Source organism: Halichoerus grypus, chromosome 1 (assembly GCF_964656455.1).
Source record: "Halichoerus grypus chromosome 1, mHalGry1.hap1.1, whole genome shotgun sequence".
NCBI classification, from domain to species: domain Eukaryota; kingdom Metazoa; phylum Chordata; class Mammalia; order Carnivora; family Phocidae; genus Halichoerus; species Halichoerus grypus.
Genome location: NC_135712.1, coordinates 131,278,600 through 131,304,709, shown reverse-complemented (window position 1 = coordinate 131,304,709; position 26,110 = coordinate 131,278,600). Strand labels below are relative to the sequence as shown.

Below are 26,110 nucleotides of genomic sequence, written 5' to 3'. Positions count from 1 at the left end.
TTGGGAAGAACAGATGAATTTCTATTCTTATACACCGTTAAAGGGGCCAGGCTGGTGGATGGTATGACCTCTAAGTAGAGAAAAAGCAGAGGACTGAATGCCAAATGCAAATCAGAGTTACTAGGAAATCTGAGGAATTGAGAAATGGAACATGCAGGTCTAATACCATCAGACTTGGTAGACTGAGAAGTCTTCAAAATTAGGATTTATCATGGAAGATGGATTTTCCTAACAGTCTGATGTGGGTTATCCTTCTTGACTTCTAAAAAACAGAAACGCCTCTTTAATAGTTATTCTATCCTATTTATTGGTTATTCTTTTTCTATTACCAGTTCTCAAACTGTATCCTGCTTGAGTGATCAGGCTCTCCTTCCAAGATTGCAATTGAGTTTCTGACCCATCAATGTAAATGTTTCCCAGGCCTCTCTATCACTTTGATTGAGATTTCTCTTGGTATTCCAAAATCTTGAGTCATAAACTTGTACATATTCTTACAGTTGGCAAATCAAGTCTACTGTGTGTGGAATGTATTCATTTAATTCTTAGCAGAAAACCTTAGGCTGTTGATTCTGTGAAGACCACTGAGAGGTTGTAGCTAAGAATCAACCAATTTCCAGATTGATGTAACAGGTGCTCATATTGGAATGAACTATGCATCAGAGCCTTTTGGTTTCCACCCCCCTCCACTGTCTGCTCCCCACAGAAGGCCTGGTCTGTACGATGTATAATGAAAATGGTCATAAGATAAGTTATCTCCATCATGGCCTCCAAGCCCATGCACCATTTCATGAGTCGGCTGGCATTCCTAAAACCTCCAGGTTGTAAAAGTAGTCTATTTATGATATACCTGGCTATGGTGTATAATAAACAATGCCAGAGTGAACTAAAAACAGACTAATTTAATAAGCAATTCCTTTCCCCTACACTGTTTAAATTTACATAATCAACTGGCTATAATATTTAGCATACTTTTAATGTTTCTCATTTGTTTACACTACAATTCTGTGCTTCAGACTTCTCCATTCACCGAAATACTGATTGGCCTACAAAGGGTACAAAACAGCAAACATTCCACTGGCAATCATTATGTGAATGTGAAGGAAGTGAAGGTGGATCTACTGTATTTTTCTTGCTAATTACAAACCTAATATTCTATTAAAATGTATGAGATGACAAAATCTCAACAAACTCTTTAAAGCTATTACTAGCAGATAAAGTATTCTACCAAAGTATTAACATCAGCATCATTAAAATAGTTTTATCAAGTGCACATTTATCTCCACATTGGAAACAATAGCAGCCTGAAGGAGACAAACGCCCTTGAGTATTGTGGTAGGAAAACCGACAGCAGTTTCAGAGGCACGTAAAGTCTGCTTGTAGCTTCCTGACTAAAACAAAACAAAACAAAACAAAAAAATTCTTGAAGCCACAGTTATAAGATGTAATAGAATAAATGAGTCTATTTTTCATCACCTTGGGTTATGAGAAGAAAACATTGCAGAGTTATCTTGATAAGGAAAGAGCTCAGATATTAAAATACATTAACTTTATCTTAATTGATTTAAACAGATCCAGAGCCTTGGAAATGCACATGATGTTATTTCTGCATTAGTGGACAAAATAGATCTGTTTTAGATTGCAAAGCTTCATCTCTGTATCTCTTGTCTGGTAAGGAGAGAAAAACCTATTTCTTAGTCTCTTAAAAAAAAAAAAAAACAGCACAGGAAACCATATACATTTATTTGCTCTAGCTACATAATTTCTCTCTTTATCCTTTCCTCAAAATACCTTTTGGTTAACATTGATACATTGTTTTCCTGTAGCTCAGAATGCTATAGTCAGAAAAGAGTAACAACAGATAACACTAACTGAGTTTTTATTCTGTCCCAAGCCCTGTGCTCCATTATGTTACTTTCTTTAATCCTCAAGTGACCTTTTGAGGCTGACTTCATTATCTCCATTTATACAGATGAGGAAACTGAGGCATAGAGAAGTTGAGTAACTTGCCCAGGCGGCAAGCAGGTCACATGGGTTAGGAAGTCAGCAGGGAGACTTTGGGGCCCTTGCTCTTTACCAACATTTCATGATGGGGCTTCTCAAGGGAGGGATAGTGAAATCAAAGGCCAAGGTCAAAGTTTCTTCTATACACCATAAAAATAAAACATTTACATCAGCCCCTCCCAGTCTCCAATGGAGATGGTCTCTTTCATCGGTTTTCCCCGTTATTATTTTTTGTTTTTGCAGCATGATTTTTAAGCCAGAGATGAATTATCAAAGGGTAGAACTAACTGGAAAGGCTCACCAGATGTCACATCCAATCTCACACACAGATGAGGAAATGAGCTCAAAGAAAGGAAGAGGGGAAGCAACCTATCACAGAACTTCTTTAGGTCAGAGTCCACGTTAGACTCTACATCTCCCTTACATGATTTTTTTAAGCAGATTTATGGTGTCCAAGAGAAAAAAAAAAAAAAAAAAAGACATGTAAGTACAGGATTTCATTTCAACGAATGCCTTTTAAATGTAGACTATTTCTATTTTGGGCCAAAACCCCGCCAACAGTCCCCTGTTCTAATATGAGAAGAAAGTGAGAATCTCTCGGTGTTTCTCTGGCAGTTGAATTAAGAGATGAAGCTTCCTCTTTATCTCTTGGCTCGTACAAAATATTTTCTTCTAGAGTCCCTGCAGACTGGAGTCCTGCTTTTAAGCTTGGGTTCACTAAGCACCAGTCAGGGCCATCCAAAGAATGTTAGAAACGTATGCCAATTCTCAGGAAGGTAGACGAAGAAAAAGGCCATTGCCATCCCACTTTCAGTGCACTGCTCCATATGCAAGGCTCAGCAAATGAAAGAGTCCATGGAGGCACACAGTGTGAAAGCCAAAACTCTATACGTCTTTAATAACCCGAAAACAAATGCTATGGAATGGACTGCTTTAAGTGCTTTGTTTATTTTAGGGAAATATTTCCAAAGAAAGCCTTCCTATGTGGGGCTGTGAAAAGCCTTTTGTAAAAGGATATTAATTATATGCTGAAAGTTAAAAGTATCACTGAACAAGAGTATTGCTGGATAAAATACCAATATACCATCTCACAGATCTACCAATGTCGGCTAGTCCTGATCCTAGATTTCCAGCTGAGAACTGGAATTATTTAGCAATTATTTAGCTGAGCATAAATATTTAGAGACAGTTTTTGCTAACAAATCTTGCCTCCAGGAGCCAGGCCCATAACAATATTCTTGGTGCTGGTTTTCCACACATAAATCAAGCATCTAACTTCACACATTCTCTATTTCATTTTTACTATTTTGGGTGGTACCATTGCTCTTTTTTATTCCTGGCCTCTATTTGCACTGCGCTGTGGGATGGAAATCTGGCCCACCTCACGTGACCTGGACCGAGAGTCTGAAAAACGGCTCAAGAGAAATCGGTTGGATTCTTCTTGAATATTTCATTTGGGATTAGTCAAGTTTATGAGAGTTTGGGATTTTCCAGGTTCGGGTCTTTCACCTTTGTAAAATGTGCTTGCTGTCCAACCTTCTCTCTTGGCCTTCTTTCGTAGATGTGCACACATGTGCACAAGGACAGGCCCCCGATCTATGACGCGAAAGGCCACGCAAAACACTAGTATATTTGTCAACCCGCAAGAGATCCCTGTTTGAAATAACCGACCAGCTGTGAATATGGAATCAAGTGCTCAAAGCTGTGTGGCCCCTTTGGTGGCATGAGGTGGACTCTCCCGTACCTGGTGGTTTTTGAGCCCTGGGATGCCTGGTTACTTTTCTCCTTTGAAAATGCACAGCTTCTTAGGAAAGAGTTCACTGGTTTTCCAACTCCCCGCGAAAATTTCCTAGGGACCGTCCGCCACAGCAGCGCTCCAGCTGAGCTCTCTCTATGTGGTAAATAAATCATGTGAACAACAGTCCCCAATTTCACATTAATTGTTTGGAAATCTCCACAACATCAAACATTTTGTTAAAAGTCTAGAAAAAAATAAGTGTAGCTCTTTTGTTGTCGTTGTCATTGTTTTGCTTCAGAGTGATTTGTTCTAAATACAGCTTAACAGGCAGATGACTGGTTTGTGACTAGAGTATCTTTTCTGAGATGAAAAAGCAATACAAATGCTCCCCAAAAGGATGCCAACCAGGCACAAAGCAACACGGGGACCATGGAATGGGTGCACCTGGGGAAATCCTTATCACAAATTGGATTGACAGGGAGGGCTCGGTTCCTTCCCAGCACACGTGCCTCTGAAAAGCTGAAAGGGAATCACAATGCTTTAGGAACGAGATCTGGGAATTGCCTATATATGAGAGCTTCAAATTGCTCAGGCATTAAGAGAGTAAGAACATGAAATGCAAATATTGCAGAAATAAAGGGGGAGAAGATAGGGCACAAAACTCAACAATCATGGAGAAATGGAGGCGGAATCTGAAGCCATACACTCGGGATTAGACTGGGGGGAGATGGCTTGCTCATTGTGGAGGGCCACTCAGTTTTACCCCTGCCTTTCACTGGTGACTTCTGCGCATCCAAACAGAAAAGAGAAGACGGAGGATTCGTTCAGCATTTGGTGGAGTGCGGAAGTGGAAAATCTATTTAGACCCTTGTTGGTCAAGATCTTTCTCACTTGTGAAAAAAACTACCAGACTGAAAAGATAAGTAAAAGCCAAGCTATATTTGTCTGCAAGAGTTACTGTAGAAGTTAAAAATTAAGGACTTTAGTTATTTATGCAATGGCCCCTTGGCTCCTCTAGAAATTTAAGATGCCAATGTCTCTATTACCTCGAACGTTTCAATGGCATGAACAGTGCGCTTCATTCCACAAAATTCGCCCAGAAATGTGGTCAGATTTCTTTAGGGTTCTCTTATGTTAGCTTTCCATTTTAGAGTCTGCCTTGCAAGTAAGATTATGGTGAATGGTACCCATGCTTTTATTTTCACAAGAAGGATTCTAAAATCCCTCTTTTAAAGTGTTTCTCTCCAATCAATCATGCCCCCCCGCAACCAAACAATCATGTTATTATTATTCTGATGAACTTACTCCTTGAAGCTACAGGCATGTGCATTAAGTTATTGATTTTTCGAAGGTACATGCATAGTTCACGCAGGCTTCTGGAAGATGAGAACACTGAGCCCCACTGAGGTGAAGGGACAGACTAAAACTCACAGGAGCAGTTTTATGGCCAAGCCAAGTGGCTGAATATCAGCCTGAATTCTTTCTACATTACTTTGTCCTCTTCATGCTCTTGGGGAGGAAGCAGGATTGGGCTATTTATATTGGCTGGTATCAATGCAGCTTAAACCTTGGGGTATCAGGATCGAAGAAATCAGCCCTATTGACTCTTCTCCACAGAAAGCAAGAGCTTGTTCATAAAATGAACAATGGGAGCTCGTACAGTTTTACCGTGTATTTTCTCTTTCTCCCCACTCTGTATAGCATATTAAATATTAAGAAGGAAGCAAAGTGTTCCTTTCACAGAACTGTGAGGGATACACTGATTAGCACATCAGGGTGGGAGGCCAGAGCACTGGATCAGGAGGTTAAACGTCGCCCATGGCTGTTAGGAACCAGGGGCTGCCTCATTACCCTTCATCCCCACCCAGACCATTGCTTTTTAGAGTGGAATCAACCCTGCCCCGTGACTTTGCTGACTCAACTTCCCTTCTTCATCTTAGTGCTGTCTACAAATCCCACGTAACTCTCACCACGGGGCTCCTTATGCGCACCACGGACCCTGGGCCTTCTGGACTGCCAGGCTACAGAGAAAAGAGGAAGCATTCTGGGCTTATTCAGAGTGAGGGTTCAGCTGCTAGTGAGACCTGTGCTGGCTCTTGGGTAAGGTGCTGAAGTTGTCTGAGCCTCAGTTGCCTCCTGGGTCACACAGAGCTCTGACTGCTATCTCCAAGGACGATTTAAGGATATCAAGAGTTTATGTAGCATAATCTGAAAACTGCCTGTCTCTTAATAAACTGGCAATAATGCTTGCTATTTGGTGTCATTATTCTTAAAATATGTTCAATAATATTTCTAAAATTGTTCCATGACCAAATTGGGAACAACAAGGCAAAGACCTCTGCCCTCCAAGTTGAAGGTGCTTTTCCTTAAAAGGTTGACCCTCATTTCCCCCAGTGGCTCTGGAAACATCTGTGTATCCCCTATGGTTCTACTGTTCTGCATGCAGCTGGCCCTGAAGTGAGATGGGTTCCTACCCTGGAATTCTTTGTCTTTTCACCGGAAGCTAAAAATGAAAGGCTCAGATATGCTAGTGATCCCTGGAAGAGCAAAGCGAAAACAGTAGTACTAATTAGTAGCTACCAGAGCTGTTCAGCATGGCAATAAGCTGTAAATTTATGGTTTTGTTAAGAGTCAGGATACATTTGAAATCTTTTATATAATATTAGATATGAAAATACACACCATCTGGACCTCTTGCTGGTAGCCTTGAAATGTCTACATCTCACAGGAATCAAACCCATTTTACCTGCTAGGGAATAAAACACCTGTTTCACATATTACTTCACACTGGGTGATGAACATTTCCACCATCTCCAGCCAGAAAGAAAAAATGAAACTGTGGCTTCACATTGTTTAGTAGATTTTAAAAAGCTAGCAGGGTTGGGGGCTGTTTTACTATCTGGTAGGCAGAAGGCTCTGCAAATCGCTCCTGTATTAATAGTCGCTCCCTAATAATTGGGGGGAGTTCTCTGCAGCCCCGGTTTAGTATTGATAAAAATGCATTTCTTTCTCATTATAAATGTGTTTATGAAAACACTTAGTGAAATGAGCCAACTGTATCTTGGCTGCTAGTTGCATCTTGTAATGGATGGTCCCAAAGTGGATAGAAGGCTGTAATTCACTGGAGGAACTCTGCTGATGACATAAAAGAGTTGAACAGTTTATGAATAGCCCTAGAATCTTCAGAGAGAAAGAGGCTTTGCATGCTTCCCAGGACATCTGTTGTTATTCTATAGATATCCTCTTGAAACTTAAAAAAAAAAAAAAAAAAAAAAAGGAGCTTCCTTAGCATATCTCTCCTTTGCACTTTCCATAAATCCTTTTGTTCTTCAGCTCAAATATAAGTGCCCTCCTAGAGAATTAGGTTGCATTTTTAAAAACATAATCACAATCCCTATCTCTCTTAAGAATATCACAATGATTTCTTAATGTCTTCAAATATCCAGTTAGTTGTTAACATTTCCAATTGTCTTGTGATTTTTTTTTTTTTTTAGTTTATTAGTTCGAAGCAGAATCTGAATATGATCCATACATTGTTCTTCTCTTTCCATTTATCCCTTGCATGGTTATTTGTCGTGTGGAGATTCCCCACAGTCTGTATTTTACAATTGCATCCCTGTGGTGTCCTTGAACATGTTCTTATGTCCTCTGCATTTTGTGCATATTAGTACATAGTATATATGCACATTCTGTATATTAGAGACTTACTCCAGTTCGGGTTTGATTTCTTTGCTAAAACAGTCTCATTGGCAGTATGTCTTCCTTGTAGCGGGAGGCGTGCCATGTCTGGTTGCTTCTGTTTATGTCATGTCAACAGTCGTTATTGACCAAGATCAAGATTCAGTGGTTGAATCCTTGGAAAATATTGTGATTCTTCATGTATGAGTGGTAATAATTCGATAAAGAGAAAAATTTACCCTGATTTATTAGTGGCTACTCAGTAGTACAGGTCATATAGGAAAGGCGGGATAAAATATTTGATTTTTCCCTTTTATCTATCAGTTTTCAAAATAGTTTTCTAGCATAGTCCAATGGTTATTTTTTTAAGTACCATTGTAAAATGGATTTAAATGGCTTTGAAGTGTTTTCTACATTTAAAGTTTTTTATATTTTGAAGATTTTTCCTGACGAGGAGACTTTTGACCTGTTGCTAGTAATCTTCGATCGCTTCTTTGTTCTCTACTACAAGACATTCCAGGCTCATTCTGTGCACATTCTGCCTCAGAGCTGGAATCAGCGACCTCGGAAGGGGCCCAGACTCCTTTAGTGGGAAATGGTATTTGGATACCACAATCTAGACACTAAGACTGATCATTGTTACTGGGTTGGGATATGTTTCTAGATCTTCCCAGTGGACTGGGCGATATATGTATACCATTACTTCGTAGAGATGCTTCCACTTCAAATTCAGGACCACAGAATTTTTACTTAAACTCTTCAATCTTAAGTATGTATCTGATTTAAGAATCCTGGGTCTCAACAATGCCAGAAATTATGGAATTGGACTATCTTATAACTATTCAATTGCTTTATCCCACAGTATATTCACAGCAGGATCAGAATAGCAATACTTACACTACCAACAATAATATGATTACCAAAAATAGATAATTGTTTTAAGTTCTTTTTGTACATAGACTATATCCTATCAGAGTGGTTAAATTACAGTGTTTTAGTATATCACTTGGAATTGTTTCTTTGTTGCTATGCCACCAACTGGATATACATTAGGTCTATTTGTGTCATTTTTTAATAAAAATACTTTTAAAAACTTATTTTTATTTTATAATTGTGTAAAATATTTACATGGTGCCAAAGCTAAATCTACAAATAAGGCAAATTCAATAAAGTCTAGCATCTATCTCTGTCCCCTATGCCTTCCCTCTTTCTGTAAACCATATGTAATGTGTTTTTTTAATTACTTCCCATAGGTTATTATATATTTTTAAAAAATCAAATTATAGTTTAACCCTTTAGTTGCTTATTAAATGCAAATTTAATGCAAGTTAAATGTAAGTTCATTAAATAAATAAATAAAATCTCCCAGGTATATTTTTTATATATATGTATATATATATATACACCTACCCCCTTTAGATAAACAGTAGCTTAATATACACATTTTTATCCTCTTTGCTTTTTTTTTACTTCAAGTACAACTTAAGAATCACCTCATAGTAATATATAAAGTTATTTCTTATTTCTTTTACTCTATAAACAAGCAAAAACCATTTCAAGACTTTAGATCACCAGACATGTCTTATCCTCTAAACTTAGCTTCCATCCATGCCTTCAAAATATTTGGTTACTTATTCGATGTTGAAAGGATGTCTTGGAAATGAGATCCTGTAAACTCTTTAATAGTTTGTTCTTTGTTTTTCTTTCCCCACCAAATACAAATAAGAGTCTGCTCCAATGTTTAGTAATTTTTCATCCTCTAAAAGTTCTCCCACATGACTGTTCTAAATCCTGTGAGCTTCAGTATGCACTCAGTCACAGAAATTATCTTCTCTGTGTTTCTAAATTTCCTCAACTTTGTCTTTCCACTTTTAATAATTCCAAAGCTAGAACTCTATAAATTTAACGTTTGCTTTCAAAGAGCAAACAATTCCATGGAAATTTTTGATCCACACAGTGTAGACACGAAGAGCCTATATTTGAGAAACCACAACACATGAGCATAGGTACTATGTAAGATGTCTGAGGAAACAGTGACTACTTCAAGCAGATTTTTCCTTGGCTAGTTGGACTTGGTGCAATCGGCACCCCAGTCCCCATCTCTTTATCTCTATTCCCAGTTATGTCCTATTCTTAGGAGGAATTCTAGAGGCCAGTCCCCACTGCTCCCTCAGTGAGTATTTTCAGTTACCGTCTATTTTTCTTCTTCCTCATTATGAAAGATATATTCATTGCAGAAACTTTAGAAAATATAGGAGAGTAAATATATTAAAAGAAAGTCCCCAATACCATCACCTAGCACAAACATTGCAAATGTTGTCATGGGCCTCCTCCTGGTGTTTCCTTAAGAATACATATAATGAGGGCTCCTGGGTGGCTCAGTCGTTAAGCGTCTGCCTTCGGCTCTGATCATGATCCCAGGGTCCTGGGATCAAGCCCCACGTCGGGCCTTCTGCTCAGCAGGAAGCCTGCTTCTCCCTCTCCCACTCCCCCTGCTTGTGTTCCCTCTCTCACTGTCTCTCTCTGTGTCAAATAAATAAATAAAAAATCTTTAAAAAAAAAAGAATACATATAATGTGTATGTAATATACATATTGCATAGTTGTACCAATATATGATACATATATATGTTATATTATATGACAAATATAGTATCAATTTATATATTGCAAAAATCTCTTTTCATTATGTTTCATTTTATGAGAGGATTTTCCAATAATTCTCCTGCATATAAATCTCAATCTCCAGAGTCCGTTTCCTTGGGTTACTTGACCTAAGACACCATATCTTCACATGTTTATGTGTTACTTGAGATGATTCTGATTATACCTTTTATCCATTTTTTTATTGCTTGGGTTGTTTGAATTTTTTCTTATTGATTTGTGAATGTTTATATATTCTGGAAATTAGTTCTTTGTTAATTTTATTGCAACTATCTTCTTTCACTTAGTGACTTGTCTTCTCATACTCTTTATGGTGATCTTATTTTTATGGTAGTTTAATTTGTCAGTCATTTCGCACATTGTCAAGGTTTTTCTGTTTTATTTAAGAAAGACTTCATACATTGAGGTCAGAAATATATTCTCCATAATTACTTTAAACTGTTATATTTTGTCTTTCACATAGTCTTTCAGAGATAATATCCTAAAGGTAGTTGCCAATGAAAGCCCTTTTTGTGAAGTGTTTTTATGGGACCAGGTTTGCAGAGGGAAAACAGGGAAATCCTAGTATGGGTTCATAATTTTCTTTCTACAAAAATGGTGTAGTAGGAAAATGTCAAAATTGACATTTGACCAAAAAAATTTGACAAAAATGTCAAAATTTTTCCAATTCCATTAAATTATCAAGGGAATTTACTGTAAGGAGTGCTAGATAGGCGTTTGATTTTATTATTTCTAAAAGGATCCCAAATCCATACATCTTGTTAGGCTCTCTTATTTCGACTAATTTATCCATAATTTTTGGAAATTTTTCTCTATTGAAGTCACATCCTCTTTGAAACTGATAATTTTGTTTCTTTGTGGCCTTTATATCTTCAAATCCTTTTGTTTGTTTGTTTTATTCCTCTGACTAGGAATTCAAATTCAAGCTTGAATAAAGTTGGTGGGTAGTGGGCATTTTTATGTTGTTCCTCATTTTAGAGGAATATTCTCACCATTAAGAGACACATTTGCTTAACCTTTACAGTGACAGCATTTATCAGGCTAAACTACAATTGTATTCCTATTTTGCTAAAAGAATGTTTAATCATTATTGAATGCTGAAATTTATCGAATGCCTGTTTTGCATATATCAAAAAGACAATATATACACATTTAAAAAAAATCTTTTAATGGTGTAATTTATATTTGTTATACAGTCCTTATACAAATATGATAAATTCAACCTGATCATGATGTATTATCTTTTTATATGCTTTTTGAATCATTTTGGCCATACATTGTTTTATCTTTTTATATGCTTCTTGAATCATTTTGGCCATAACATTGTTATCTATGTTCACATTTAAAAATGACTTATCTTATATTCTCCTCTGTCTAGATTTGATATCAAATCTTGACTCATAAATTGAATTGGAAAATATCTGCTTTTCCCCTCTATTTTGGAAAGTTTGGGGTAAATTTGGAATTACTGTTTTTGAAAGTTTATAGACTCACTTAAAAAACCATCTAGGACTGTAGAAATATTTTAACTACTGATTAATTTCTTTAGAGGTTATTGGCTTATACAGACTTCTTCTCGAGAAAGTTGATTAAGTTACATTTTTCTTGAGAAAGTTGAGAAAGTTACATTTTTCTAGAAATTTTCACGTTTTATCTGAGGTTTCAATTTATTGCTAGCAGGTAGTGGTTCTATGTTTGCTTAAAAACAATGTTTTCTTTGATTGCAATATTCCATGAAGTCCAGAATTACAAAGTTTTTAGTTGTCCTTTTCAAATAGTCTAGCTTTACTAATTTTTTGGCCATTTGGGACAGGTATATTGAAACATCCCACTATGATCATGGATATGTAATTTTCTTCTGGGTTTCTACCAAATATTGATTACTATTTTGAGATATTTAGTGATGCACAGACATTTAGATTTTTTTATCTTCCTGGAAAATTGAAACTTTAGTCCAAGAATAGGTCCCCTCCCCTGGCATAGTCCTCATCTAATGGCTTTTTGGTAGGCAGAATTCTAAAATGTCCCCAAGATTTCCCACCTTCTTGCTGTATATACCCTGCCACAATTCCTAGGACTGAGAATTTGATGGCTTTTACCCCATGATTATGTTATGGCACATTTGACCTTAAGAAAGGGAGATGAGAGATGATCTGGGTGCACCTAATTTAATCACACAGCCTTTTCAAAGCAGAAGTTTCTCCGGCTGGGAGCAGAAGCAGAAGCCAGAGAGATTTAAAGCATCAGAGATTTGATGCAAGGGAAGTTCTCTGTTGCTGAGATGGGAGGGACCCCAGGGCAAAGACCTGAAAGTGCCTCTCAGAGCCAAAAACGGTCCCTTTTTAACAGCCAGCAAAAGAACAGAAATCTCAATACCAAGGAAATAAGTTCTGCCAACAATCAGAAGATGCCTGCAACAAAGCTCTCCCTAGTCAAGATGGAGATGCATCTTGCTAACACCTTGATATCAACTTTATGAGACCCTAAACACAGAGCCTAGCCATGTTGTGCCAGACTTTTGATCCATGGAAACTATGAGATAATAAATTGGTGTTTTTTTTTAAGCCTGAGTTTGTGACAATTTGTTATACAGCAGTAGAAAACTAACACTCTCTTTATCCTTAAGAAATTTTTTTTTTTTTTGGCCTTAGCATCTATTTTGTTTGTTATTATTATAGTTATATCTTTTGCTAGTATTCTGGGTGTACGTGTTCCATCTCTTTATTTTCAGCCTTTCCATATTCTTATATTTTGAGTGTTATTTTGTAAGCAGTGTATACTGAATTTTTAAATTCCAAACTGAAAATCCTTTTCTTTTAACTTGAGAATTTTATCCTTATACATTTATTGTAATTACTAATGTGTTTGCATTTGGATCTACCATGTTCTTTTCTGTGCTTTTTTAATGCTTATTTGTCCTTTCCTTCCTTTAAAGAAATGATGATTTAGCATTTGCTTTTTATTTTGTTTATTTCTTATTAAATGTTTCCTCCTGTCTTGGTTTGGAAGTTATACACTCTAATTCTATTCTTTTAGTGGTTACCCTTGAAATTTTACTATGCATATTTAATAAAAATATGGGACTTATCATGAATTTGTGTGTCATTCTTGCACAAGAATGAAAATTTTCTTATATTGTTTAAATTTAGCAAATGTTTAACCAGAATGAGAAGCTTCCCAGTGATTCTTTGCCTCCGCACCTCACCTTATCTGATGTCTTCCTATTCTTCCCACCTGTGCTCTATCCATGCTGATGTTGTTTTATGCAACAGAGCTCAGATTTCAAAATTCTTGCTTGTTATGTGCCACTGGTCAAGCTACTTATTCTCTTTGGGCTTTACTTTGCTCATCTATAAGATGGAGATAATAAAACCTAGCTTATTGGGGGTTTGTGAGGAATAAATAATATATGTATGGCACTTAGATAAATGCTTAGAACTCAATAAAATCATTGTTTTTATTCAGTATTGATTTTCTTTTTTGTATCATAACTTCCTTTGCTGATACAATTTCTTTCTTCTTTTAAGAGTATGTGGATGTTTCTGTGTTTCTGTGTTCATATCATATTCCATTTTCTCTCACTAAATTATATCCTCATATTAGTCAGCCTATTAGGGGCCTTTATGTATAGGATTTAGAGTGTGAAGGCTATCTTAGTCAAGTGGAAAGTGGTCCCTAGGGAGCACCATTCTGTATGTTCTCATAATACTTTTGAATATAACATGCCATGGAATGAGTGAGCAGCAATAAATGATAAACCTAAGGAAAGTATTATCGCCATTAACAGCTAAGAAGGACAGGGCAAGTTTAGGAAGCTTATGTAAATTGGATACAATACAATTTTTAACTCATGTATATGGACTTTAGTAAAAGCCGAGTGGAGAGCACTGCTCCAAAATAGGCTTTCAAAACAAGCTCCTGAGATTTTAGTAGCTTTCTAAATTTGACCATGAATGCTTATACCTTTTAATTTAGTGGACTTGAAATGCTTGGCTTCCAAGTAACATGTTGTAAGAAGGTTATTTCTGGACCTTCTCCACATGTAATGTATAAAATTAGCATCCTTCGTTGGCAACTGAACCTTTTTGTTTTAAAGCTAACCCAACTCATCAGATTGTTACAAGTGAAGACTAATTAAATGGTCTTCTGCTTCCAGTTTGAACTCTTTATTGGCACAGACTCTTGAAGGTCAAAATTTGAGTGGCATCAGTCAAATAAACCATCAGCAGTATTAAAACTGCATGGAAGCACATACACTTTAAACAATAACAACAATAGAGTTACTGCTTACCATCGCATTAAAACCACAATGTGATTATAATGGTCAATCCTCAAAGATTCAACCTAATGTAAAAAGAAGGAAGTCTGTTTAAAGGATATCTTGTACCCTCACATTTCTATCTTTGCTGAAGTTGAGCAGCTGCTGTGGAAGCAGCCAAATGTCTGCCTTCTGCAAGAACAATGAAAAACACCCCCACCATTGTCAAGATAGCTAGAACCCATGCGGGTGGAGAAGCCGATGCTGTTAAAAAGCATGCAAAATGTCACTAAACAACAGCATAAAGACATGTCCAAGGCCTCCCCTGCTAGGGGCAGGCAGGAGAGTTCTTTGAAGACTGAAAGACACACAGAAAATCATGTTGTTTTCATTTTTCTAGGAACTGGGAACATTAGAGGCAGGGAAATGTTGAATATGGGAACAGGCAAACAATATAACAAGGCTTCATTGTATTTCTCCTTTCAAAAAAGTTCCACCCAAATGAGAAAAATTAATCATTCTGCAGCAAGACCTCATGAAGAAAAGGGGTGCTTGGGGCACTTGAGGAGGAGAGGTACATGAAGGAGCTGTGCTTGTTTTGTTTTTAGAAATCTGTATAGTGTGGGTGCCTCCACTCCAAGGCACTTTTTTAAAAAAGGATTTTATTTATTTTTAGAGAGAGATAGAGAATGCGAGTTGTGGGGGGGAGGGGGTGGGGGAGGGGGGGGAGGGAGTGGGGGAGAGGCCAAGGGAGAGAGAGAATCCCAAGCAGACTTCTGGCAGAGCACGGAGACCCACCCGAAGCTCGATCCCAGGACCCTGAGATCATGACCTGAGCTGAAAGAGTCCAACGCTCAACTGACTGAGCCACCAAGGTGCCCCCACTCCAAGGCACTTTGAATTATTAACTGTATTTAATTATTCTCCCCAACAGCCTTGTGAGACAACACCATTTTTCAGATTAGGAAATGAAGGTAAGGTAGATTTAAGAAGTAGTAATCATAATACTCCTATCATTTGCCAGGTATTAACAATGCCTGAAACATTGAATTACTGAATTGGAAAACACTATCTCACTAAGTACAAGGGATAGGTCCCAATGTTACAAATTAGAGTTGGAAGTAGAGGAGTATAATAATTTCACCCAGAGCAAGTTGCAAGGGAATAGCAGAGTCCACATTTGAACCCAAGCTTATTGGATTCCAAAGCCTTGTTCTCTTTTACAGAGTTCTCTAATCTCTCAGTCTCTCCCCATACACTATATTGTTCATATGTTTAGGAAACTCCAAGGGTGACAACAAGTACGCAACAGTCAATAACAGTCCTGTTTGCGCCACATCAACAGTGGCGTTATTACTCAAGTGCGCCCTCCTGAGGCTGGAGGACTACAGTGCTCCTGGAAAATGGTAGCTCTCTAATGAGCTACCATCACTGCCAGTGGCCTCATGTTAAAGTAAACACGGGGACAGCTCCAGTAGATTCTATCTTTGTGGCTCCTACCACAGGTGCTGGAGTCCATGGTGTGGCCCATCCCAATGAGCCTCAGCCTCCTGCTTTAGTTGTTACAGCTGCCCTTGGAGTAAACTGCTACTCAAACCTCTATGTTGTTCTTAAGATGTCAGGGAGGACAATGCTCAGCTGTTGTAATATTTGCCAGGAACCCTGGTGCTCTTTGTCGTCATTCATATTGCTCTTTCCTCAAGGTACAAACCTGCCTGTTCTTCTTGAATCACTGAACTCAGCCCAGGCTCTTCCTGTCGTCTTGGTGTCTCGGAGATGTGGCCTGACTCTGAGCCTTAGGGATATTTGTTTCTCTAACCAATGATTTTCTGAAAATTCAGTTTCTTACAGCAATGACATCTTTTTTCTGCTATAGACTAATCAGGGAAGAAATGCAGCATCTCTCTTCTTTCTCTCAGATGAGAGACAACAGCACTATTTTTCTAAAGGACTGACTTCTTGCTGAGGTGGGTGGTGAAGCAGGGAGTTGATAGCAGTGTTTTATACTTCAGAGCAAGTAGAGAATTTGAATCCTGGCTCCAGTACTCTTTGACCTTGTGCAAGTTACTGAATCTCCCTGTGCTTCATTTGTCAAATGGAGATAATAATTGTATTTACTTCATAGGATTGTTGTGGGCATTACAGGACTTAAAACACGGAGAGTGCTTAGACCAGGTTTGACCACAATAAGTGATATGTAGTGTTCTCTCAATAACATAAAGAGAAGCTCTATCAAGTGTGCCCACCATATTGTCATAAGGAAGGGTAGGATGAGACTGTGTACTTCAAGGACTAATAAGGTTAGCCTGATTGCGGATGATTCTGAAGAATGGGAAGGGGAGACAGAAAATTATAAGCACTACAGGGGACAGAGACCAGATTACCATGTGTGATATAATAAGATACATATTTGGTCTTTGTCCCAAGTTCCTAGCACAAAGCTCCTAAAACCCTTGGGATATCTGGGGTGATAAGAGTCTTTTGAATGCTAATGAGATGATTGCTAGCTGAAGATGAAGTTGGTGACCAGAAAACCAAGCATGATTAGAGGATTAGAGCTTTAAGCTCCAGCGCCGAGCTCTGAGGAGGGGAGAGGGGCTGGAGTTGAGTTAATTACCAGTGGCCAAAGGATTTAATCTATCATTCCTGCATAATGAAACCTCCATAAAACCCCCTAAATGACAGGGGTTGGAAAGCTTCTGAGTTGGTGAACACATCGAGGTCCTGGGAGGGCGGTACCCCCAGAGAGCGTGTAAACTGCCCACACACCCTTATCTCCTGCCTTGCCCTATGCATCTCTTCCATTTGGCTCTTCCTGAATTGTGTCCTTTATAATAAAACAGTAAGGGCAAGTAAAGTGTTTTCCTGGGTTCTATGAACTGTTCTAGCAAATTGTAGAACCTGAAAATGGGGTCATGGAGACTTCTAATTTATAGCCAGTTGTTTAGAAGTACATGTGACAACCTGGGACTTGCAACTGGTTTCTGAAAGGAGGGCAGTCTTGTGGGACTGAGTCCTTAACTTGTAGGGGTCTGCTGTTATATCAGGTAATTAGTATCAAAATTGAACTGATTTTTGTTGAAAACAGTGCAGAGTATGTGAACTCCCACAGGAAGTTGGGCTGTATGGTACTGGTGTAGACCAGGCTCTCAGGCATCTCGGCCTTAAAGGCTCCAGAGGTTGAGCTTGTTATGGAGAGAGGGGAATGACGCCAGAGCAGGAATTTCAAAGAATCCATGCAGGCCTGAGCAAAAAACTACACAGGGGCCTGAGAACCTAAATTCTCCTTCATTACTCTGGATTATGCAAATCCCTAAGATTTTATGTCATTGAAGATAGGAGAAAAGAGCCTTTGAAGTTGAAAATTGACCAATGTTGGATTTCTCATCAATTTTGTTGAGTGGTGGCTAGATCTGGATTTAATTTGATTTATTTAAAACAAACCAAAGCAATGTGACCTTTTTTGTTCTCAAACCTATCAGTTATATTGATCTTTCCTATTTTTTAATCCTGCGGCTTTGTAAATACCAGGGACAACTGTGATCCTTGGATAATTTTGCCAAGCACTGTGGAATTTCATCATGAGTTGTAGGAAACAGGAGGCAGCCAAGCAGCTCCAGAGTAAGCCACTAGAAGAGAGCTACTATTTTATACCAAAATTTGCCTTTCTAGTGATACCAAACTTGTGGTAGTGGGGTATCTATTGCCTTCCTATCCCCTTTTGATGCCATAAAAGAGAATTCTTAGAAAGGGTAAGCACCCTTAGGGAGGGGTGCATTCCCTTCCGAAAGGTATTTCTACCGCTTTAAAGCATTGAACTTGGCTTCTGGCACACACATCCAATATGGTGGCTGCTGGGTGTTAAAACCGAGCATCTGTAACAACTCATTAGGAGACCAAGCTGAGAGACTGCTCAAAGACGACTGCTTTGCTCTACTCCTAGGAACCCGCTGAAGGTCTTGGAAGAGGTGAGGAATCTCCATTTTCAGAGTCGATGGACTTAGATCTAACTGCTTCAGTTATCTGAAATCATAGATGTTTGGTTCTCTTCAGAATAGCATAACGGATAAAAGGGCAGGGTCTGGGACTGAACTACATGGGTTTAAATCTTGGTTTAGTCATTTACTGTCTGTGAGACCTTGAACAAGTTGTTTAACTTCTTTGTACCTCAGTTTCCCCAATCCCCATATTAAAAAGAGAATAGTAATAAACACTTAATTGCTGTGAGGATTAAATATACAATGCATTTGTAATAATCCTGGCATGTGCTAAGGACTCCAGTGTTGGCTCTCATTGTTTTACTAATACTATTATCCTCTACCCCGGAGAATTCCTGATGCAGTGTTTGTGGTCATGCAGGGATGCATACCTGTGGCCTGGGCCACTGGATTTTGTGGTTTCTACATTGGCTATCCGTCCCAGCAGACATTTAGGTTCTGTTCACTGCTAGACATCAGAAAAGACTAGACATTCTGAGCGGCATGTGGTGTGGACTCCTAGGGCCTATTATATCAGAAGATAGACAAGATTTCAGGAAGATTGGTGAAGAACCACCTGAGACACAAGCTCCCCATGGGGAAGAGTCGTCATGTACATAGCATGGTTGGCTGATCAACACTAGCCAAATTGTTGGACATGAGGGGAAAGTTCCAAATACATCATGGAACTTACTCTGTTCTCCCCACTCCTCTTGTTTTTAAATCCTGTGAAAATTTAGGGGATTTGAGAAAAAGCACTGTTTTATTTCTTTCCTTTTTTTTTTTTTTTAAATTTTATTTATTTATTTGACACAGAGAGAGAGAGAGAGAGAGCACAAGCAGGGGGAGGGAGAAGCAGGCTCCCCACTGAGCAGGGAGCCCGATGCCGGACTCTATCCCAGGATCCTGGGATCATGACCTGAGCCGAAGGCAGACGCTTAACCATCTGAGCCACCCAGGTGCACGAAAAAGCACTGTTTTCATCGACACCTCTGCTAGATTGTTTGGAATTCTCAAGAAACTCCCCAATGTAATGATTCTCCTTTCCCCCAGGAATAGAGGGTGCTAATGAATGGTGACCAATTTTGCTAAGCAAAGAAGACCTGGGGAATACCAGTCAGATTCCTAACAGTTGTCCTTGGAGGAATCTGAATGTTTTTACAGTGGGCAGGAACCTTCCATTTTTTTTTTTTTTTTTTGTAATGAGGAGGAAAGTCTGGGAGGTTGGTGAGGACTAAAAGAAAATACAACAGATTGTGTTCATCCTGGGTGGGCTAAGTCAATGGAACAAGCCCCTTGCTCCAAAGCTTGCAGGCCTAATGACTTTTCAGGGAGACTGGCCTGGCTGACCTGCATTCATATTTCAAAATTCTAATCAAAGTGTATCAACTTTCAGTTATGCAAGAGAAATAAGTTCTGCAGATCTGCTCTACAGCAGAGTGCCCATAGCTAATAATGCTATAATATAGACTTAAAATCTGCTAAGAGGGTAGATCTTAGGTTAAATGTTCTTACCCTATGTACCAAAAATATACAATAATAATCATCATGATAATGGAGGTGGAAGGAAAGTTTGGGAGGGAATGGATCTGTTTATGGCCTTGATGGCAGGTGTATACTTATCCCCAAACTCATCAAGTTGTGTATATTAAACATACACAGCTTTCTACGTGTCAAACATACCTTAATAATGTGGTTTTAAAAATAAAAGCAAAACAAAACAAAAAAATCTTTGGTGGAATATTTTCCTCTGTTCGGTTCCATGTTTTTTTACGTGGGCATCTTTGCCTCTGACCCAAGTGCAGGATGATACCAGAATCCTCGGAAGACAGCCCTGCAGGCCATTTGTTTTTGGGCTGTGTGTCAAAGTTTTTCCTCCAGGGGTACACTGATATGCTCTCCTCCCCCTCCACTCAAACTTCTATTCTACTCCACCCTTCTCCTTTTTTACTCTTCCTTCCAAAGAGGCATGTTTTTGTTCGCAAAGCCCTGTCTTAAGATAAAGACATTTATCTTAAGGCTAATACACTCCACCCTTCCAAAAAGAGTGAGTCCGAGGAACAGTTACTCTTAGAAGAAGAACAGGAAGCTGATGGTATGCACCATATCTGCTCCAGGCGTGGGATCTGGCTTCCATTGAACTCTGGCCTGTTTTTGCATTGTGACTGGCCACGGGAACCAGAAACCAAAAGCTGAGTGCAGCATAGATCATTTACAGAAGATTAGCTCACAATACCCCTGGAAATAAAGAGCTCTAATAGGGCTTGGGGTCAGAAAGCATTCACCTTGGTTACCCTCTAGGGCTTTGGGTTTTGTCCCAGGCATATTCCTTGATTGTTAATTTTCTAAAATCCAGTAAAATCTCTTGTTCTTGATGACTTACTGATGAATTTCTCTACAGGCCTCCTCCGGAGGAGCTTTTGAGAACTTCCACATATCAAAGCTGTTGAATTATACATTCCTTAAATAGAATGTTTCAATTTATTGTTGAGTGCCTTGACAGTTGCCCTATTTATCTGATATTGCTAATCTGACTTAATCTAGCTGAACCAAAAAAGAAAAAAAAAGGCTGCTTGGCGCCACAAAATACAAGGGAACACTCTTCCCTTTCTAACTACAAAGCTTGCTCCTTAATTGTACAAATATTTGTGGGTTTGGCGAAGGTGAGTGCTAATTTGTTGTTTTAGTATGAAGCTGAAAAGGTTAGCAGAGTGCTAAGAAAATAGGACCTAAGTGCACATGATGTGCTAAATTCTTAGGAGAAGCTGGGGCTCTTGCAGTTAGGACTGCAAGTAGAAGCTTGCAGAAAATCTGAAGGGAAACATTTCTGGTGGTTCTCAGGTACACGGCACAGGCAATAAGAAAAACAGGCAAGAACCCATTCTGAGGGTCAAAAGGCATTTTTCCCCCCTGTATATAGATATGCCTTCATCTGCTTGCTCACTGCATTTGATTTTTACTTTAGAAATTGGTTTAGGGATGGTAAGGGAGGGAATGATTTAAAGAGTCATAATGCCTCAACCTGGAAATTAGAACACTCAACAAAGAGAAATAATCAAATAATTAAAAATTGCAAATATGCCTTTCTTTATGCATCTCTAAAATAGGTCTAGTGTCCCGTTAGGAAGATGAATTAGTTAATGACCACGAAGCACTTAGAGACCTCAGGTGGAAGCTTTATTGCTCTATTGGATTTATTTGTCTAACTGTTCTGTGTGCTAAGGCAGTGCTTCTCAAACTTTAATGTGCATGCAGATCCCAGGGGGTTCTCATTAAAATGGGGGTTCTGATTCAGCAGGTTTGGGGTGTGGCTTAAGAGTCTGCATTTCTGACAAGTTCCCAGTGAGTTCAATGCTGCTGGACTACACTTTGAACAGCTAGGCTCTGAAGTCTCTGTTTTTGAAAATTGGCTGCACATTGGAATGAGCTGGAGAACTTTTTAAGAACTCTCCAGAGGTGGGGCACCTAGCTGGCTCAGTTGATGGAGCATGCAACTCTTGATCTCAGAGTTGTGAGTTCGAGCCCTATGTTGGGTGTAGAGACTACTTAAACAAATAGATACAATCTTTAAAAAAAAAAAAAAAAAAAAGCAACACTCCCTGAAGGTTCTGATTTAATTAGCCTGGGGCCTGGTCCAGATATTGGGATCTGTTAAGCATGTGCCCCGGCGCCCCTTCTCCTCCTCACCAAGTCTAATGGAAGTCATTTTGAGAATCATACTGGTCCAAGGGGCTAGTATCCAAGCCCATTCCAGAAGGCTGTTGTAGGGTTTAAATGAAATAATGCAGCAAAGTGCTTAGCCTAGCCCCTGCCACATGGTGGTCCCTCAATAAACCTTGACCGTTAGAAGCAGCTTACTTTAGCTGTAATAAGAGCCACCAGCGAGGCACAGACAGCACCCGTGCACAGAATATCCACTGTGGCAGGTGTCAAGATCAGCAGCAGGACAGAGGAAACTTTGGCCACTATTAGAGGCAAGTCGAAACTGCTATGTGAGGGAGTAAGACAGGAAGAAATGGGGCAGCTGTAAAGTCATCTGTCACAGCCTCTGACCATTCTTGGCACTCGAGAGGGAACCATAATAGGGTGGCTCACGCTGCGGAAAACAGTATGGCAGTTCCTCAAAAAGTTAAAAATAAAACTACCCTAGGATCCAGCAATGATACTTTTGGATAGATACCCAAAAGATTTGGAAGCAGGATCTGGAAGAGATCTTTGTACACCTGTGTTCATAGTACCATTATACACAGTAGTCAAAAGGTGGAAGCCACCCAAGTGTCCATCAGTGGATGAATGGATAAATAAAATGTGGTACATACACACGATGGAATATTACTCAGCTATAAAAAGGAAAGAAGTTCTGACGCATGCTACAACATACATGAAACTTGAAGACATAAGTGAAATAAGCCAGTTACAAAAAGACAAATACTGTCTGCTCCACTTACATGAGGTGCCTAGAATGGTTGAATTCATAAGGACAGAAAATAGAACAATGATTGCCAGGGGCTGGGGAGAGGGGAAAGGGGGAAATGTTTGATAAGTAGAGAGTTTTAGTTTTGCAAGATGAAACGACTTCTGGAGATTGGTTGCACAACAGTGTGAATGTACTTAACATTACTGAGCTATATACCCTTAAAAATGGTTCAGAGGGTAAATTTAATGTTGCATGTATTTTACGAAGGTTTAAAAAAAATAGTGATAGGAAAAGAAAAGGTCCTCAGAATGAGTGGAAGAGGAATCAGAGAAATGCTTGCTGTTGCTGTGAACAGTCCTTTCCCCTAGACTTCTGGGGTCTGAGAAGTACCAGGTCCATAAGGAGGATGTATGTCAAAGCACCTAGTACAGGCAGACCTCGGAGATATTGTGGGTTCAGTTCCAGACCATTACAGAAAGTAAATATTTCACTAAAGTGAGTTCAACAAATCTTTTGGTTTCCCAGTGCATATAATAGTTATGTTTACACTATACTGTAGTCCACAGAGTGTGCAATAGCATTATGTCTAAAAAACAATGTACATACCTTAATTAAAAAATACTTCAATGCTATAAAATTCTAACCATTGTCTGAGCTTTTAGTGAGTCCTAATCACTGATCACAGATCACCATAAGAAATCTAACAATAATGACAAGGTTTGAAATATTATGTGAATTACCAAAATGCAACACAGAGACATGAAGTGCGCAAATGCTCTTGGAAAAAGGAAGCTGAGAAATTTACTCCACTTGCGGTTGCCACAAACCTTCAATTAGTTTTAAAAAAAAAACGCAGTGTCTGTGAAGTGCAGTAAAGGGAAGCACAATGGAACAAGGTTTACCTGTATTGTATTTGGCTATTGCAATGATAATTTTATAAGTAGAGTAATGACTGAGAGCCTCCTATGTGGCAAACATAGTACAATCCTCTCTATTCATTATTTCCATGTATTCTCATTTCAACTGCGTGGATTAGGTTGCAGTTCCGGTCCATTTTCCTGATGAGGAAGCTGAGGCTGAGGAAGGGTCAAGCCTTCTGAGAGGGTAAGAACTGGGACTCAAGCCAAAGCTAAAACTATGCTCTCCGTTACCACACCACTCTGCGCATGAATATGCTCTTAGCAAATATTCATTTGTTTCTTAATCCCAAAGGCTCATATTATATGTCAGAAAATGACACCTATTTAGGATCTGCCACAGAGAAACACTGGTAGTGAAGTTATTCAGATACTTGAAAACATTGAATACTTGTCCTCAAAAGAAGATTAAAAAAAAGTATTTGGGGGCGCCTGGGTGGCTCAGTCGTTAAGCGTCTGCCTTCGGCTCAGGTCGTGGTCCCAGGGTCCTGGGATCGAGCCCCGCATCGGGCTCCCTGCTCGGCGGGAAGCGTGCTTCTCCCTCTCCCACTCCCCCTGCTTGTGTTCCCTCTCTCGCTATGTTCCTATCTGTTAAATAAATAAATAAAATCTTAAAAAAAAAAAAAGTATTTGGATTTAAACAAGAATGCATTTAGAAGTACTCTGGCCTCATAAAAATCTGTGTGTTGAGGTATTATGTTACTAGAGATATTCTGGATTGAAAAACAAAACAAGACAAAACAAAAAGCCAGGCCATGGCACTTCTTGGGTGGACAAAATGACTTCTTGAGTTTTGCCCTCCTATGTAGATTTATGCAAATTTACAACTAAGTGTAAACTTGAGGCTATTTCTTTTCTGGGGGGAGGGAGAGGCAGGAAGAAAGAGAGAGAATCTCAAGCAGGCTCCACACCCAGCAGGAGCCCAAAGCCAGGCTTGCTCTCACAACTCTGAGATCATGACCTGAGCTGAAATTAATTGTCTGACGTTTAACCAACTGAGTCACCCAGGAGTCCAGAGGTTACTTCTTTTTAATGCTTCATTTTAGGAATAAGAAAAGCCACGTGGAAAATCTTATGGAATGATATGAGGACAAATAAATATATATAAATACACACACACACACACACACACACACACATAAATATAAGGGAACCATTGTAATTCTGGGGGGAAAAAAAAAAAGGAAAGAAAAATAAGACAAAGTCCCAATCTTTGAAAATAGTCTGAGGAGGTGCAACATGAATTTATGGAATTATTCAAGAGCAAAGGCTTCATAAGGGAATGTGTTACCTCTGTATTCACGTTTTACTATACTTATATTGCTAAGCATTTTGCATATCTTATTTCATCTGACCCTCACAGCCACTCCATGAGCTAAATGTTCTGGTACCCAATATACAGCTGAGAAAACCGAGGGCCAGAGAGGTTGAATGACTTGCCCAAGGTTGCACAGCTAGTCAGTAGCAGAGGGATGCATTAGATCCAGGTCTTTTTAACTCTTAAACCTGTGTCCCCAGGAACACTATGCCAGGAAAGAGTTGGGACACACACCACTGTGGGGAGAGGTAGAGTTTTAACAAGCAGAGTAAATGGAGTAATGTCAAGGACACTGGGATGATGCTCCTGTGCACTCTTCTCACCTCCCCCCATGTTTCCCTTCTACTTGCATGACACGCTGTATTTCTAGTGATTGTTGGGCTATTGTATTGTGTCACACACTATCCCTTTTAAAAATGAGATACTTATTTATGACAGGGCTCAAAAATATATCTATATTTATTCTATTATATGAATTAGTTTATCAGGCCATTTAAGCTCCCAAAAGCTCCTGAAATCTGAATATCATGGAATGGAACCGTAGATGGACAGGTCAAGAGAGAGAATAACTTGGAAGCCCACTTGGAGGAAGCCTCAGTGAGAAACTCAGAATCATGAGGCTTTGGGTGTCTGAGAAAATGGACAGATTAAGGAGCATGTGGGGTCCAAGAGCAACCCTTCTACCTCACCATTTACAAAATGAGTCATGAGATGATTCTTGAAGGAAATATTCAGGAACAAAAAGAGGGCCTTCTGGACATAGTAAGGATAGTAAGACTGGAGGTGGTAGTGAGCCACTGCATATTTTAGACCATAAAAGTGATGGGATCAGGATAGCCATGTGAATGGCTTAAAAGGGAGAAGCAAAACAAAAGGTTTCTGTCAGAGGCTCAGAAGCTGATGACTTCCATTGGAGTAGCCACCACTGAAATGGAGCAAAGGAGAGAAACGAGGAATATGTCAGAAGGTGAATAGGCAAAATTTGGGAATGAATTTAAGCATGAGGGACTTAAGAAAAGTCCTTAAACCAATGGGCAAGTTAAAAGGTTGGGAGAGGAGATGAATTCAAATCAAGATTATCATATATATGGACTCATATTGATAATAATTCAACATAGGCTCCCTGATTTTAAGATAAGCCAT

At 39.0% G+C, this 26,110-nt stretch overlaps 1 long non-coding RNA gene across 1 annotated transcript in view; it reads right to left on the bottom strand.

The window, feature by feature from the left end:
* Positions 1-26,110, bottom strand: part of LOC144379953 (uncharacterized) — a 216,629-nt gene that overhangs the window by 32,820 nt on the left and 157,699 nt on the right. The window lies entirely within an intron of this gene.